Source organism: Papio anubis, chromosome 7, assembly GCF_008728515.1.
Source record: "Papio anubis isolate 15944 chromosome 7, Panubis1.0, whole genome shotgun sequence".
Classification (NCBI taxonomy): domain Eukaryota; kingdom Metazoa; phylum Chordata; class Mammalia; order Primates; family Cercopithecidae; genus Papio; species Papio anubis.
The window spans coordinates 52943296-52961315 of record NC_044982.1 but is presented as its reverse complement, the minus strand read 5'-3'; positions in this window follow the sequence as shown (position 1 = coordinate 52961315).

Sequence of the window (18020 nt, the reverse complement as noted above, 5' to 3'; positions counted from 1 at the left end):
TTTCTGCTCAAAATGAAACTCATTAGGGAGGCCTGCAAATTGTGCAGGGTCTGACCCCCTCTCCCTGTCTAACCTCATTTCCCATCAGATCCTCCAAGCTTTCTTTTCCTGGCACACTGGCCTTTTTCCAGTGCCTCTGACTCACCATGCTTCCTCCTCCTTGATGGAAAACTGTTCCCTTATGGCCGCATGGACTACTCCTGCTCCATTCCTGCCTTCTCAGGAAAACAAGTGTTTTTCCTGATGGTGTCACTTCGGTTTTGATCAGCTGTCATAGTACCATGTTCTTCACACCACTGTCTCAATTTTAAATTTATTTATCTTTTACTTGATTGGCTTTCTACTCCACTACTTAGAGAGTTCCATGAGGGCAGAGATAGGGTTGGGTTTTGATCATTTACATATCTGCAGTACTGAAGAACTTGCCTGGTATTAAGTGTCCAGTAAACATCTGTAGAATGAATTAATAAATGCATGAGTGAATGAATGAATGTATAACATAAGGTTCATTTGACCTGTACCCAAAACTTTTGCATATCAGGTTGATGTTTTTATTCTTAAGTCCATACTTTCAGAGTGCATCTGCATCTCTTCTCTTGGATTGTTAAATTTCTAGAGGATAAAGACTAGCTTTCCATGTTTGTCCTATCTAGTCCTCAGCACAGTTTCAGGCAGAGATCAGAGACAGGGCTACATCTATGGGGTTGCAAAACAGAACAGAGAACATAATAACACATTTCCATCTTCTTCCTGTACAGCTGGAATTTATTTAAATTAAAGAACTGGAGAAGAAGCAGAGATGGCCCCCTAAAGCAAAGATGGTGGGGGAGTTATGTAGGAAAGGTATGTGGTATGCAGACCTTGGTTGATGGCTCATCTGAATTTCAAGGCTGAGTTGATGCATAAAAGTTCTTTGGGTTTCTCTGAGCACCAGTCTGCAGTGGCAAGCTTCATGCGTTATCACTGTAAGGGAGAGCATGTATCCTGCCTCCATTGGAATCATAACTGTCAAACTCATATGGCATTAGCTATGTAAATTGCTGAGCATAGGCAGTGTGTTCCTCAAGAATATAAATCAGAAAAGTAAACGTTACCATGCCGTGTTCCAGTTACCCATCCTTCCCTTTATCTCTCCAAACTTATTCATATGGTGCCTCTTCCCCATTGTAAATGTTTAGAGTTACTCCACAGTTCTGAGGCCCTGACCACACTGGCTGGCCCAAAGGACAGCTGTTGATGGTGCCTGTAAGTGACTCCCATTTAAATAATTGCCCATATCCCTGGAGTTTCCTGTTGGATTAGCTCTGGCTGAATCCAAAGTTTCTCTTTCAAGTTGGCCTTTACTCTAGAGACAGAAGCTAGAATACAGTTTTATAAAATTTTCTCACTTATTTTCACTATAATCTGTTGTGTTTTCATGAATATTTTTCTTTAAAACTGTGTTCTTGGGCAATTTAATACAATAATTCCACTTTATCTTCTACCCACATTTGTCTGTGTAGAGCTTTTACTGCTGTATTGAATGGGACAAACTTAATATTTTTTAATAAGAAAAGTTCATCTTCCTGCTGGTGACAAGTAAGTGGAAAACATGATTTTATCAAGCAATTTCTTCTCTTTTCTATCCATTGCTTGCCAAATTCAGAAACAAAAATAGGAATAGCTCATACTTTGCAAATGAGTCCCTGTGGTAAATAGAACCTTAGTCCTTTCTTACCACACTGCATATGATAGTGCTTTTAAAAGCATTTAAGCATAGGTAATAATGTGTCTCAAAGACTGGAACTATTGATTTATAAAGTTAGGTGTGAATAAAATCTAAAGATAAATAGCATATCATTAAAAAGTGAAATAATATTATTTTAATTCATACCTGACAATTTTTCGAAAGAATGTTAAACTCTTACGTAAATATATGGCCTCCCCAGCTGTTCAAATAGTATGATTAATTAAATGGATTCTGTCTGAAACCCAACACTGGTTCTTGTTCTCAAATTGCAAATATGTCCAATGTAAAGGAAAATGGAAAAGTATTCCTCTAGTATCTACTGCATTTGAGGTAAAGAATTAATATTGTTGAAATTCCAAAGTGTTCCTTAGATGTATGTATGTCTGTGTTTGTGGTGTGTGTGTGCCCACACCTGTATGTGTGGTTGTGTGTGTATCCATAACATATATATATCTTTTAATGACAGGAAATTTTATTTATAAGAAACTGCTCTATTTGGCAATCTTATCTATCCATAATAAAGCCAAGAACCTATTATAAGTCAAAAGAAAAGACTTCTTAGAAGCTCAGAGGTGAGCTTCTAAGTCTACTCATTACATTCAATGCATTTAAATATAGAAAAAATAAACCATATAGACCTTCAGTGAGACTATTACTGTTTTTATTTTACTACAAGGTAAATAACTTGTCTGAAGGGTGCAAAGCATTAAGGGGTTTCTGAGGCAAATTGCAATGGTTGATTGGGACTAGAAAATGCAAGACCTTAATTCAGTATAGAGTAGGGAGTCAAAGAAAATTACCTAGTTGGAAAGATACATGTTTAGACATGTTCTTTAGGAAAATTAACCTGAAGTGCATAGAGTATGTTGCAGAGGCTGGAAACCCAAGACAGTTATGAGACTACTGCATTAGTACAGATACTATGGGGTCAGTCCAGATAAATAATAACAAGATTCTGAATGAGGGTACGGAGAGGACAATAAAGTCTTAAGAGACCTAAGAGATGTGGCAGAAGGAAAATAAAAAGCACTTGGGAATTGTTTCAGTTGGGAGACAAGAGAAAAATCAAATACATCTTTTTTAAAGTTAATTAATTTATTTTTATTTATTTGGTTTTTTTTTTGACACAGAGTTTCACTCTTGTTGCCCAGGCTGTAGTGGAATGGTACAATCTTGGGTCGTGGCAACCTCCACCTCCTAGGTTGAAGCGATTCTCCTGCCTCAGCCTCCTGAGTAGCTGGGATTATGGCATGTGCCACTACGCCAGGCTGATTTTTGTATTTTTAGTAGAGATGGGGTTTCACCATGTTGGCCAGTCTGGTCTCGAACTCCTGATCTCAGGTGATCTGCTCACTTCAGCCTCTAATACATCTTTAAAAATTCAAGTCTATGAAAGTGAAGTCATTATGCTACTGGCAGAATTAAGAAACACAGGAGTAGGAACAGGTTTGGGTGGGTGTGGAGGAAGATGGTGAATTCCAATTTGCAATTTGAGGTGCACATAGAACCTCCAATAGGAGATGTCTCATAGGAGCTGGAGATGCAGAGCTGGACTATATCTACAACCAGGCATAAATGTGAAACCCATAATAGCTAATGTTTACGGAACACTTACGAAGTATGAGGTACTTTCCTTTGTGTTTTAATGTATTAAAATTTTACAACTTTCTCATGATGTAAGTACTATTTTTAATTGATTTAAAAAATGTATTTGAAATTGAATTTTAAAATGTAAAAGTAATATATAATTATTGTAAAAATTCAAATCATAGGTAAGCATGAAAAGTCAAAAGAAAAAAAGGGAGTGGTAAGTTAAGCAAATAACTTGTTTTTGTTTTAAAAATATTTGTAGTAAATTAGAATCAATTTAAAAGAAAGACTTTTCAAGAGGAAGTTAATAGCTTCACAGAAAAGGAGAAAACATCAAAAATACAAGAAGTAGAAAAAGGAACGAAAATAAATACACCTCCAAGAACAATAAAACACAATAAACCTACAGCAATCTTGGCCTCTCTAAAACAGAAACAGTCCTCACTTGACTAAGATCTGGGGTTCTCACTCTGTAATATCCCAGTAGATAATTAATGTTAAAATAATACCAATAAAACAGTGAAATGACTTTTATGTAATGTTTTTAGGAAGTCAGAAAAAAAAATCTAGATTCGATTGTACTTTAAATCAAAGATCTTTTACTCAATGGATAAAATTGTAATGTAATCAATAAAGCCAGCAAGACTACATGAATCACTCCATGGTAGTTCCATGCTGTCAGATTTCTTATTATGTTCATAGCAAGCTAGGTGGCAGACCTTCCTTTTCAGGAAAGCAGGGACTGGGCCAAGGTTGAAATCCTACTAGCAAGGACTGGTATTAGAATAGGTGTGGTTTTTCTGCACTTGGAGGGCTCTAATTAAAGGGAAATTAAAATCAAAATCTGGGATGAGGGCTGGGGTGGGCCCAGGAAGTAAGGGACGTTCCAAAGCATCTAGTCCGAGGGTAATGGATGAAAAAAACAAAAATAAGATTTAAAGCAATAGATCACACTAGAAAGCTGCAGGCAAGATGGAGTAATGGGGTCTGAGAGAAGGGACCAGAAAGATTCCCAGAAGTAACGGGATGTCGAAGATCAAGGCTTTTCTAGAATAACTAGTGTCAAGCAAAAGGGCAAGGAGAAACTAATGGGAGCTCATTTCTCTAAGCAAAGAAATGGAAATTAGTCTCATGAATACAAATGAAAAAATCCAGAATTTATAGAGAATGTGGAGAAATACTTGGAAGAAATATATGTGTGTGATGGTTAATACTGAGTGTCAACTTGATTGGATTGAGGGATACAAAGTATTAACCCTGGGTGTGTCTGTGTGGGTGTTGCTAAAAGAGATTAACATTTGAGTCAGTGGGCTGGGGAAGGCAGATCAACCCTTAATCTGGTGGGCACAATCTAATGAGCTTCCAGCAAACATAAAGCAGGCAGAAAAATGTGAAAAAGGGAGGTGGGCCTAGCCTCCCAGCCTACATCTCTCTCTCATACTGGATGCTTCCTGCCCTTCAACATCGGACTCCAAGTTCATCAGTTTTGGGACTTGGACTGGCTCTCCTTGCTCCACAGCCTGCCGATGGCCTATTGTGGGACCTTGTGATCATGTAAGTTGTTAATAAACTCCCATATATAAAATATATATATATAATATAATATATAATATATATTATATATAATAGTGTATATGTAATGTATATACACTATTATATCTCATATATTATATATAATATATATATTTTATATATATATATGTATACATGGCCTATTAGTTCTGTTCCTCTAAGAGAACCCTGAACCGTGACTAATACAGATTTTAGTACCAGGAGTGGTTCTAGAGGAACAGAGTGTTAAGGATGGAATTCTTTCATTGGTTTTGGGGTTTCTGGAGTTGGCTGCTTAATATGATTAGACTCCAAAATGCCAAGGACTCTACTTCTAATAGTATGGAGAACACTGATAGTCCATGGAGTGAACTGCTCAGAGAGTTACACAAAATAAATGCATTTGACACTCCTGATTCACTGCTCATGAGAGGCAAGAAGTTTAGTGACTCTATATGTAAGTGAGGGGATTGATTGGAAAAGAAGGAGACCCTGAAACTTGTAATGGGGACATGTGGGAGGACCCTGGTGAAGCTGGGGACACTGAGTTTGTAAACTCTCATGAACCTTTCTTTGCCAGAAAGAACAGCTTCCCCATCCCCAGTAGAGGCAACACCCCGTCCCTGACCCATGCTGCCATCAGCCTTTCCACCTCTGTCTGAGGAGATAAACCCTGTGCCTCCTGAGGCAACAGTAATGACCTCCCCTGAGGCAGCTGCCAGGCAAGATAATGCTGACTCTCCTCAGGAGCCACCCTCAACACCTCTGTTTGTTTCTAGATCTATAAATAGACTGAAGTTCTGGTGGGCCCCTAGAGGGGAGGTTGAGAGTGTGACCCATGAAGAGGTGCACTACACTTGAAAATAAGTGTTTGAGCTCTCTAATTTATATAAACAGAAATCTGGAGTACAGGCATGGGAATGGATATTAAAGGTATAGGATATTGGTGGAAGGAACAAAGAGTTAGATCAGACTGAATTTATCAATTTGGGACAGCTAAGTAGGAAATATGCATTTAATGTTGCTGCTCGAGGAGTTAAAAGTGTTCTAACAGTTTACTTGCTTGGTTAGCTGAAATATGGTTTAAAAGATGGCCCACTGTAAGTGAGCTGGAAATGCCTGATCTCCATTGGTTTAATGTAGGGGAAGGGATCCAAAGGCTTAAGGAGACTGGGATAATGGAGTGGATTCGTCACTTTAGACCTACTCATCCCAGCTGGGAGGGTCTAGAAGATATACCCCGGATGAATGCCTTGAGAAATAGATTTGTGAGGGCAGCACCTGCATCTTTGAAGAACCTTGTAATTGCTCTTCTCTGTATGTCAGATTTAACAGTGGGAACCACAGTCACTCAACTACAACATTTAAATACAATGGGAATAATTGGCAGGAGCCAAGTGGCAGGACTCAGCTGTCAAAGTCAAAGCGGGCATAGCTACCATGATGGACATCAGAGGCAAAGTGGCATTCAGACTAGTCTGACTCATGTAGAGCTCTGGCATTGGCTAATTAATCATGGTATTCCTAGAAGTAAAATTGATAAGAAGCATACTGCATTCCAACTTAAATTATACAATCAGAAAACTTCTAGGTTGAATGAGCAAAAGACTAATTTGAATTATAAAAACAGAGAATCGTGGCCCCTCAATCAATTTCCAGACTTGAACCAGTTTACAGACCAAGAACCCCTTGAATGAAGGCGAGGCAGGGTCCCCTTGAGGAAGGACCCCACTACATTACCGACAATTTATGTGTGAATCTTTCTCCCATCCTTCCCCAAGGAGACATGAGGCCTTTTACCAGGGTAACTGTGCAGTGGGGAAAGGGAAATGATCAAATATTTCGGGGATTACTGGACACTGGCTCTGAGCTGACGTTGATTCCAGGGGACCCAAAATGTCACTGTGGTCCTCCAGTTAAAGTCAGGTAATTCATGGAGTTTTAGCTCAGGTCTGACTTACAATGGGTCCAGTGGGTCCCCAGACTAATCCTGTGGTCATTTCCCCAGTGCCGGAATGCATAATTGGCATAGACATACTTAGTAGCTGGCAGAACCTCCATATTGGCTCCCTGACTGGTAGGGTGAGGGCTATTATGGTGAGAAGGGCCAAACGGAAGCCATTAGTGCTGCCTCTACCTAGAAAAATAGTAAATCAAAAACAATATTGCATCTCTGGAGGGATTGTGGAGACTTGTGCCACCATCAAGGACTTGAAAGATGCAGGAGTGGTGATTCCCACCACATCCCCATTCAACATTCCCATTTGGCCTATGTAGAAGACAGATGGATCTTTAAGAATGACAGTGGATTATCATAAACTTAACCAAGTGGTGACTCTAATTGCAGTTGCTGTACCAGATGTGAGGTTTCATTGCTTGAGCAAATTAGCACCTCTCCTGGCACCTGGTATGCAGCCATTGACTTGGCAAGTACCTTTTCTCCATTCCTGTCCATAAGGACCACCAGAAGCAATTTGCCTTTGGCTGGCAAGGCCAGCAATATACGTTACTGTCCTACTTCAGGGGTATATCAACTCTCCAGCTTTATGTCATAATCTTATTCAGAGAGACCTTGATCACTTTTTGCTTCCACAAGATATCACACTGATCCATTACGCTGATGACATTATGCTGATTGGATCCAGTGAGCAAAAAGTAGCAAACACACTGGACTTATTGGTGAGATATTTGCATGCCAGAGGTGAGAAATAAATCTGATTAAAATTCAGAGACCTTCTACCTCAGTGGAATTTCTAGAGGTCCAGCGGTTGTGGGGCCTGTCAAGATATTCCTGTTAAGGTAAAGGATAAGTAGATGCTTTTGGCCCCTCCTACAACCAAGAAAGAGGCACACCTATTTGGAGGCAACACATTCCTCATTTGGGTGTGTTACTCTGGCCCATTTATCAAGTGACCTGAAAGGCTGCCAGTTTTGAGTGGGGTCCAGAACAGGAGAAGGCTCTGCAACAGGTCCAGGCTGCTGTCCAAGCTGCTCTGCCACTTCGGCCATATGACCCAGCAGATCCAATGGTGTTTGAGGTGTCAGTGGCAGATAGGGATACTGTTTAGAGCCTTTGTCAGGCTCCCATGGGTGAATCACAGTGGAGGCCTCTAGGAGTTTGGAGGAAGGCCCTGCCATCTTTTGCAGATAACTACTCTCCTTTTGAGAGACAGCTCTTGGCCTATTACTGGGCTTTGTTGGAAACTGAACGTTTGACTATGGGTCAAGTCACCATGTGACCTGAACTGCCTATCATGAACTGGGTGCTTTCTGACCCATCAAGCCATAAAGTGGGTCATGCACAGCAGCATTCCATCATCAAATGGAAGTGGCATATGACTGATCAGGTTTGACAGGTCCTGAAGGCACAACTAAGTTACAAAAGGAAGTGGCTCAAATGCCCATGGTCTCCACTCCTGCCACTCTGCCTTCTTTCCCCCAGCCTGCACCAATGGCTTCATGGGGAGTTCCCTATGATCAGTTGACAGAGGAAGAGAAGACTGGGGCCTGGTTCACGGGTGGTTCTTCATGATATGCCGGCACCATCTGAAAGTGGACAGCTGCAGCACTACAGCCACTTTCTAGGACATCCCTGAAGGACAGTGGCAAAGGGAAATCTTCCCAGTGGGAACAACTTAGAACAGTGCACCTGGTTGTGCACTTTGCACAGAAGGCGAAATGGCCAAATATGCGATTATATAGTGTTTCATGGGCTGTAGCCAATGGTTTGGCTGGATGGTCAGGGACTTGGAAGTAGCATGATTGAAAAATTGGTGACAAAGAAATTTGGGGAAGGGGTATGTGGATGGACCTCTCTGAGTGGTCAAAAACTGTGAAGACATTTGTATCCCATGTGAGTGCTCACCAATGGGTGACTTCAGCGGAGTAGGAGTTTAATAATCAAGTGGATAGGATGACGCGTTCTGTGGACACCACTCATCCTCTTTCCTCAGCCACCCCTGTCATCACCCAATGGGCCCATGAACAAAGCGGCCGTGGTGGCAGGGATGGAGGTTACACCTGGGCTCAGCAATGTGGACTTCCACTCACCAATGCTGACCAGGCTATGGTCACTGTTGAGTGCCCAATTTGCCAGCAGCAGAGACCAACACTGAGCCCTTGATATGGCACCATTCCTCTGGGTGATCAGCCAGCTGCCTGGTGGCAGGTCGATTATATTGGACCTCTTCCATCATGGAAAGGGCAGAGGTTTGTCCTCACTGGAATAGACAATCCGGATATGGGTTTGCCTATCCTGTAAGCAGTGCTGCCAATACTACCATCTGTGGACTTACGGAATGTCTTATTCACCATCATGGTATTCCACACAGCATTGCCTCTAACCAACTTTACAGCTAAAGAAGTGCAGCAGTGGGCTCATGCTCATGGAATTCACTAGTCTTACCATGTTCCCCATCATCCTGAAGCAGCTGGATTGATAGAAGAGTGGAATGGTTTTTTGAAGTCACAATGCCAATGCCAACTAGATGACAATAATTTTCAGGGCTGCAGCAAAGTTCAGAAGGCCATGTATGCTCTGAATCAGTGTCCAGTATATGGTACTGTTTATCCCATAGCCAGGTTTCACGGGTCTAGGAATCAAGAGGTGGAAGATGGTGGCACCACACACCATCACTCCTAGTGATCCACTAACAACACTTTTGCTTCCTATTCCCACGACATTACGTCCTGCTGGCCTAGAGGTCTTAGTTTCAGAGAGAAGAACACTGCCACCAGGAGACACAATGATTCAATTAAACTGGAAGTCAAGATCGCCACCTGGACACCTCGGGCTTCTCCTACCTTTAAGTCAACAGGATAAGGAGGGAGTTACAGTGCCCTGTTATTAAGGTCGTTGGGAAACTACAACAGCCCAATTCAGGCAGGACTACAAATGACCGAGACCCTTCAGGAATGAAGGTTTGGATCACTCCACCAGGAAAAAAAACACAACCTGCTGAGGTGCTTGCTGAAGGCAAAGGGAATACAGAATCTGTAGTAAGCATCTTTTCATGTGCCTGTTGGCCACTTGTATGTCTTTTTTGGAGAAATGTCTATTCAGGTTTTTTGCACATTTTAAAATCCAGCTATTTGGGGTATTTTTGCCATGAAGTTGTAGGATTCCACATAGATGAGGTATCTATAATAGTCAAACTCATAAAAGCAAAGAATGTGATAGTGGTTGCCAGGGGCTGGGTGAGTAGGAGAAATGGGGGGTTGTTCAATGGGTGTAAAGTTTCAGGAGTTTAAGGCTGCAGGGAACTCTAATCACACCACTGGACTGGACTGCATTCTGGGTGGCAAAGTGAGACTTGTCTCTACAATAAAAGAAGAAAGAAAGGAAGAGAGAAAGAAAAAGAAGAAAGAAGGAGAAAGAAAGAAAGAAAGAAAACTATAGATTAATATCTTTTATTAACATAGATATAAAAGTTCTCAGCAAAACAACAAATCATAAGCAAATTAAATTGAGCAACATATGTGAAGAATTCTATACCATTGCCAAGCGGCATGTATCCTAGAAATGCAAGACTGGTTCAACATTCAAAAATTAATTAATATAATTCACCAGATTAACGGATACATAAGAAAATCCATGTGATCCTATCAATAGATGAAGAAGCAGCATTTGGCAAAATTTGAAAAAAGAATGATTAAATACTCTCAGCAAGCCATAAATAGAAGGGCATCAAAAAATAAATAAATACATTTAAAAAGTCCTTCAGCTAATATGGTATATCTAATGGGAAAAGACCAAATGATTTTCTTTTAAGTTTATTACTAGTGAAGATGTCTATTGTCAGCATTCTTACTTAATATTGTATTAGAAGTCCTAGGAAGTGCAATAAGGCAAGAAAAATAAGTAAAAGGCATTCAGATAGAAGTGAAAGCATAAAACTATACTTCAAGATGTATAAAATCCTAAGCAATCTACAAAAAAGCTCCTCAAACTATTAAGTGAGTTTAGCAAGGTCACGAACTACAAAGTCAACATCCAAAAATCAGTTACTTTTCTATACTCTAGGAAAGAACATGTAGAAACTAAAAATTTTTTAAAGTAACATTCACAGTACCTTCAAAAAAGTAAAATTTTAGGTATAAATCTAATAAAAATATATGCAAGATCTCAACCCATACCTCATACCTTATACAAAAATTTACTCGATACAGATCTAAATACACAATATAGAACTATAAAACTGTTAGAAGAAAACATAGGAGAAAACCTTCATGATCTTGGGCTAGGCAAAGAGTTCTTAAATCCTACACCAAAAGCACAATCCAAGAAAAAAAGAAAGACAAATTGGACTTCTCAAAATTAAAAATTTTGTTCTTCAAAGGATATTGCTAAGAAGATGAAAACATAAGCCACAAATTTGGTGAGAATATTTGCAAATCACATATTTGACAAAGGACTTGTATCCAAAATATAGAAAAAGCTTTCAAAATTCAACAATAAGAAAACAACCAAATAAAAGCTTAGGCAAATGATGAGATAATATTTCATCAAAAAGGATATGCAGGTGGAAAACAAATACATGAAAAGATGCTCAATACCATTAGCCACTAGGGAAATGCAAATGAAAAGCACAACAAGTTGCCACTGCATGCCTATTAGAATGATTAAAAAGCACTGAAAATAGTAACTGCTGACAAGGGTGTGGAACAGCTAGGGTTCTCATGTATTGATGGTGGGAATGCAAAATGGTACAGCCCTTCTGGCAGTTTCTGAGTTAAAAGTTAAACGTAGACCTTGCATATGATCCAGCAATCCCATTTCTAACTATTTAGCCCAAAGAAATGAAAACCTATTTTTGAAAAGAAACCTCTACATATACACTTAAAATAGCTTTCTTCAAAATCACTGAAAACTGGAACCAACCCCAAAATATGTCAATGGATGAGTAATCCATGCAATAGAATACTGCTCAGTCATAGTAAGTTACAAACTAGCAATACATACAACATGAATGAATCTCAAATATATGATGGTAATTGAAAGAAACCAATCTCAAAATGTCGAATACTGTATGATTCTGTTTATATGATACTCTGACAAAAGCAAAACTGTAGGTTTAGAGAATAGATCAGTGGTTGCTAGGGTTGGTGGGTATAGAGTTCTGACGTTTGATGGTCAGTACAAGAACATGCTTTGGGATGTTGAAGTTAAGCTAAATCCACTTGTGGTGGTGATTACAAATATCTATGTGTGTGCTGAAACCCATATAACTGTAAACAAGACAAAATGTTACTCTGTGTAACAAAAATGTAAATTTAAAATGGCAATGACCATGTTATTGCTTACAATTTTTTGAGTCAGGAATTTGGCAGCATTCAGCCAGGTTCAGCTGACCATGTGGTGTCAATTCAGCTGGGACTGAAGAATCCAAGATGGCCTCACTAATGTGTCTGGGTCTTGATGCTAGCTATTAGCCAAAGGACCTTGGTTCTTCTCCATGTGGCATCTCTTTCTACTTGGTTTACTATCCTCTAGGATTTCTCTCTGCATATGCCCTCTCTCTTCAGCAAGACTGCTTAAACTTCGTACATAGCAGTTGGGTTCTGAGAGCAAAAGTGGAAGCTATAAGGCCACTTAAAGACCTGGTTTTAGAAATTCTAGAATGTTACTTCCATTGCATTATATTAGTCTTATCCAGATTAAGGAGAAGAGAAATAGCTTCTACCATTTGCTGGGAGGTGCAGCAAAATATCATTACACAGGAGTATGGACACAAAGAGACATGATTCATTGGCAGGGGGAGGTGGAAGGAGGAGCATAGGGAGCACAATGTCAATACTCACACTACTATAATGAACTACCTGAGACTGGGTAATTTATGAAGAAAGGAAGTTTAATTGACTCACAGTTCTGCAGGCTGTGCAGGAAACATGGCTGAGAGGGTCAGCCATGTTTGGTGAAAGGGCAAAGGGGAAGCAAGTGTCTTCTTCACACGGCAGAGTGGGAGAGAGAGTGAACGGGGAAGCACTACGCACTTTCAAACCACCAGATCTCCTGGGAACTCTATTATGAGAACAGCAAGGGGGAGGTCTGCCCCACCGTGAATCAATCACCTCCCACCAGGCCCCTCCTTCAACACGTGGAGATTTGGCATAAGATTTGGGTGGGGACACAGCCAAACCATATCAATTAATATTCTAAATAGTGGGAACGCATGTGCAAAGACTCCCAAAGAGCTGAAATAAGAGGAAACGAAAAGAAAGCACGGTGGCTGATGATGAATGAAAAGAAGTTTCAATAGAGATGAGGCTAGGGAAGAACCTAGAGCAAGATTATATGGGACATGTAGGCTAATGTTACAGGTTTGATTTTATTCTAAGTGAAAGCCATTGAAAGAATTCAAGCAGGAAAGATCTGATATGATTTGTCTTTTCAAATGATGATGCTGGCTGCTGTGTAAATTCCAATATTCATTAATTAGTTACCTGAAAAGAAACACTCTATTCCAAGGTACCCAAATGTAGAAGGCAAAAGAACACATTGCATTGCAGTTTAAGGTGATTAATTCACATCACATGTCTTCACACACATTTCATTCAACACACATTTGAGGGACTAACATGTGTCAACCACTTTGGTTTAAAAGGCAAATGAACGTAATAAATGCTAGCTGTAGTCTTTTTTGAAGTCCAGTGAAACCAAAAATAAAGTTTGAATGTCTTGGGAGGGATGAAATTTTTTTCCCACCCACAAGTCAAGTTTTAAAATCATTTACAACGAATACTGTTGTTTGCTTTTAAGACTGGAACTAAAAGAGCAAGTCTACCACCGGATAGATAGTGACAATCCATGAAGGAGTATGTTGTATGTGTATTTTTAAGTGCACAGATTGGGAAGAGATGGAAGAAGGATGACAGAAGAAATGCAGACACATTGAGTTCTCAGCAGAGCAGTGCTATGTGTGACCAAGCCATATGTCATCTGTGTAGGTGCAAAAGTATAACTGAATATATGAAAGGAAAGTATGGAATCATGCTTCACAGTGTGTTAGACAAAACACTTTAAGAAATCAAAATCAGCATGATTCACTGAGCATTTATTATGTGCTGAACATTATTGTAAACTCTGGGGCATAGAAAAGAAATATTAATGTAACGTGATATAGAAAAAATGTTAGGAAGTAGAGAGTCAGGAGATGGGATTCTGGTCCCATCTCTGCCATTAACTTGATGTGGAAAGTTGAGCAAGTTATTTGTCCTCTATGGATCTCTGTTTTCTGATTATGCATATTGCTTCCAGCTATGACATTCCATAAACTCTACTTCCTACCATTGAGTTTACAAACCACGATTGCTGGAGAACAAGACTTAGAAAAATGAGGAATCAGATTTCAATTTGATTCTACCAATGTTTATTGAAAATATTTTCATCTGAAAGTCAAAGTTATGTGGAACTTTGCAGTAAGTGGGTGGATCAAAATACTCAGGCTCACTTTGTATCTTCTTTTTATTGACTGAACTGACATGATTGTGTTTTTCATTGCAAATTTAAATTTTGAATTCCATTTGTTAAAAAAGATCATATGTATAATCTTTTCTTTTTTTGGTGAGAGGCTAGAGAAAAGGATGCTTATGTGGCAACTGAAATAGAATTCCACTTTCAAATACTATTACCATGTATTTAGGGGGGAATAAACTTCAAAGAAACACTTTGCTTATTTAGAACATGATTGTTTGCTAAAAGGTTAATGAAACTCAACTAGAAGTTGAATAAAGAAGAAAATCAATGTCTCCCTTCCCCCACCACCATTATCAGCACCTTCAGGATGAAAAATATAGAAGTCCTGTTATTTTGTGCCTCTTGATTCACATTTTCCCAGGAATCTGGTAGACACAACAGGATTTGAGGTGAAGGACATTTCAAATCTATTCTGAAAGTTTTTTCAATGATTGGGGTGTTCCCTGGTTATCTTATGTATATGTATACCTGTTTCTACTGTAGCTACTGTGTCCCTGGTGCTAGCTTTATGTTTGTAAATGTCCTTTTCACACCTATGAATAAAGGCATGGAGATAGAACTTACCTAACAACAAATATTTAATTATGTTGACTATGTTCCTTAACCAGTGTGAGGAACCGGTGAAGTGTAATGAATATGACAGACATGGTTCTTGACCTTAAGCCTAATGAGGGGAGATGAAGAGCAAGTGATTATGAGTATGATGAGTGTATCAAAAGGCAGAAGCAGAGAGCTAAGGCCTGTTTAGCAAAAGGAGCTGACCTGGTACTGTTTATGGTCTGAGGACAATAAGAGCAGTTATATTCAAGTAGAGACCTGTAGTATAGTAAGGAATTTGGCTAAACTTTGGTCCCTGGGAGGTAACCTCTCAGTCTAAAGAGTTTTCTGAGTGAGGGGAGTGTCTTTGTTATTTATGGGTATCCTCTCCTTTACCACGACTGAGTTTATGCTAATGAGATTACTTAGGATGGGGACGGGCTATTCTGGAAGGACCAGCCATGTGATTAGAGCATTGGCGTTTGATCCACGTGATGACAGCCTGACCTGTGTGGAGGGGAGGAGCCTTAGAGATGGAGTTCAATCATGTGCTAATGTCAATCATGCCTATATAATGAAACCCCAATAAAAACTATGGACACCTGGAGCTCAACTGAGCTTCCTGGTTAGTGATACACATTGATGTGCTGGGAGGGTGATGGGTCCTGAAGACGTGGAAGCTCTGTATCTGGGACCCTCCCACACCTCACCCCATGTGTCTTCGTTGTTGGTCCCAATTTGTATCTTTTATATAAAACTGTAGTTATAAATATGGTGCTATTCTGAGTTTTGTGAGTTGTTAAAATGAATCACAGAACGGAGGGAGTAGTGAGAACCCCAGAATTTGTAGCCAGTTAGAAATGCAGGTAGCCTGGGAACCCCAGAGCTTGTGGCTGGTATCTGAGGTAAGAAGAATCTTGTGGAGGAGTCTGTTTTTAACCTGTGAAATTTGACCTAACTCTGGGTAGGCAGGTGTTGGAATTGACCTAACTCTGGGTAGGTAGGTGTTGGAACTGAATTTCCTATTATTCAGTTGGATTGCAGGGATAAGCAAGATGGGTATGGTTTCTTCCGTCAGAGTGACTAGACATTGCCTCAATACCTGTATCATTGGATAAATTTAATTTTTATGTTAAATGAGATTATGTTTAAATGAACAGCCTGAGGGAAGAGGGCGAATCACCAAAAAGCAGCAGATTTCATGGAGATAAATGGGGCTGGGAATGAGTTTTGCCTTGCTCTTAGGAGAATGGATGGCTCAATGGAGGTGGAACGTTATGAATAGATGGTAGGCATGTGAGAATCAAATGACTTTTAGCATTAGGTAGTGATCTTGCTGAAGTAGCCCCCACAGAAGCATGTGTGTGGATTTTGTGCCTGAGTGACAGGGAGCATTGCCCCCTCACCTCACCTCACCTCTCCTGATTATACAGGGAACTGCACACCAATTTCACAGCATACTTATCCTATGTGACCTTCAGATTGTGATTGGAGAATTCAAGCAGAGAAAGAGATAAATCAGCTGGACAGGGTAACATTACACATGAATAAAGACTATACTTAAGTTTCAAAGCTTGGTGGACCTCCAGAACCATTTGAGGGTACTTTGTGTACATACAGATTCTACCCTAGACTTTTAAAATCAGACTTTTTAAAGGAGGATACTTAGGAATAGGGCTTCCAAGAAGATTGTGAGGGGCTGCTGAATCTGAAAACATCTGGTCTACCTGATTGTCAAACAAGGATGTCTCATAAAGCCTCAAACAGATATGTTATCAACAATTACCATTTTGCTTTGCTGTCATATTATTCTTCTGAATGGGCCAGTTTCATTTCTAAAGCTATAGATGTACAGGATCTTGCTTTCCTCCTCTCCCATCTGCGGATTTTTATTCTCAGCTTCATTTGTTGGCATCTGAAATCTTGGGAGTTAAGATGTGTTTTTCTTTTCTTTTCTTTTTTTTGTTGGGGGAGTAGGAGTGTCAATTCTGCCTTGTATGGTAAAAATAGAGTGGGTGCTTTTGGAGAAAATTTCAAGGATGGGGTGGAAGGTAGATTTTAGCCATCAAAATCATTTGAGCTAACCAAATCAACAATAAATCACAAACTCCAGATTTTTGTTTAAAGGGGAGGAGACCAAGGCAGTGGATGTGCAAATTAGCCAGGCCACGACTTGCTGGCTCTTGTTCATTTTGTAAACAAAAGCAGGCCTGAATTCAATCAAACATTACTTGTTAAAGTAAACTAGCAAAAAGCTGGTGAAAATTAAAGTAGAACAGAAGATGGTTTCAATAATTTCATTCTCCAGCTTTTAGCTTAAAAAAAAAAAACAAAAAAATCCACCATTCCATTCTATGGGGCATGTCCTTCCTTTCAAGACACTTTCATGAAAACCAAACAGTTTTTAGTGGGGGTTATACACATTGAAAAATGCTACCTGTAGTACTGGGTAAATTGCCTTCAGAACAAAATTCTGAATACTATATATATAACTTTGACAATATTTTTGTAGGCTTTTAGAGACTTCTTAAATGAGGGAAATGGGACTCAATGCGTTGGCTAGCTGAGGGTCTATGTTGCTTGATAAATACCATGTGCCTGGTATGCTATACTTGTTTGAAGTGACACTGAGAGATTAGTTGTTTCTAGACATTTTTTGGTTAAGTCTTTAATGTACGCAGAGCTGTAGAGTTTCACCTCAAAAATGAACAAAGCCTGAAGGGTTTTGCTCTCTGGGACTAGAAACAAGTGGACCATTGCTTTTGCCTGAAGTAAAGTGTTCCCCTAAGGTGACAGGTCTAAGCTGTCATTTCTCAAAGGGGAACAGTAGGAATACTATCTCAATCCCAGGGGAGTTCTAATTATCGAGCCTTAACTTCAGAGTTTCAGTGGAAATTCAAGTGGAGCTGTCATTTTTGGGGTTGTGGGAAGGCAAGAATCCAGAAAGCGATTTCTCAGAGTTTTGGGACTGTGTCTAGCTATCCAGTTGTCCACCTAGGCCAAAAGTAATCCTGAGTCACTGCCTGAAACTCCCTCCACCTGTGTGCTTGTGTTACGTTCCAGCAACTGAAAGAGGTGTTGATTCATTTCAGGCCTACTCTTTCTGTGATGAAGTTCAACCCACCACAGAGGACTCAG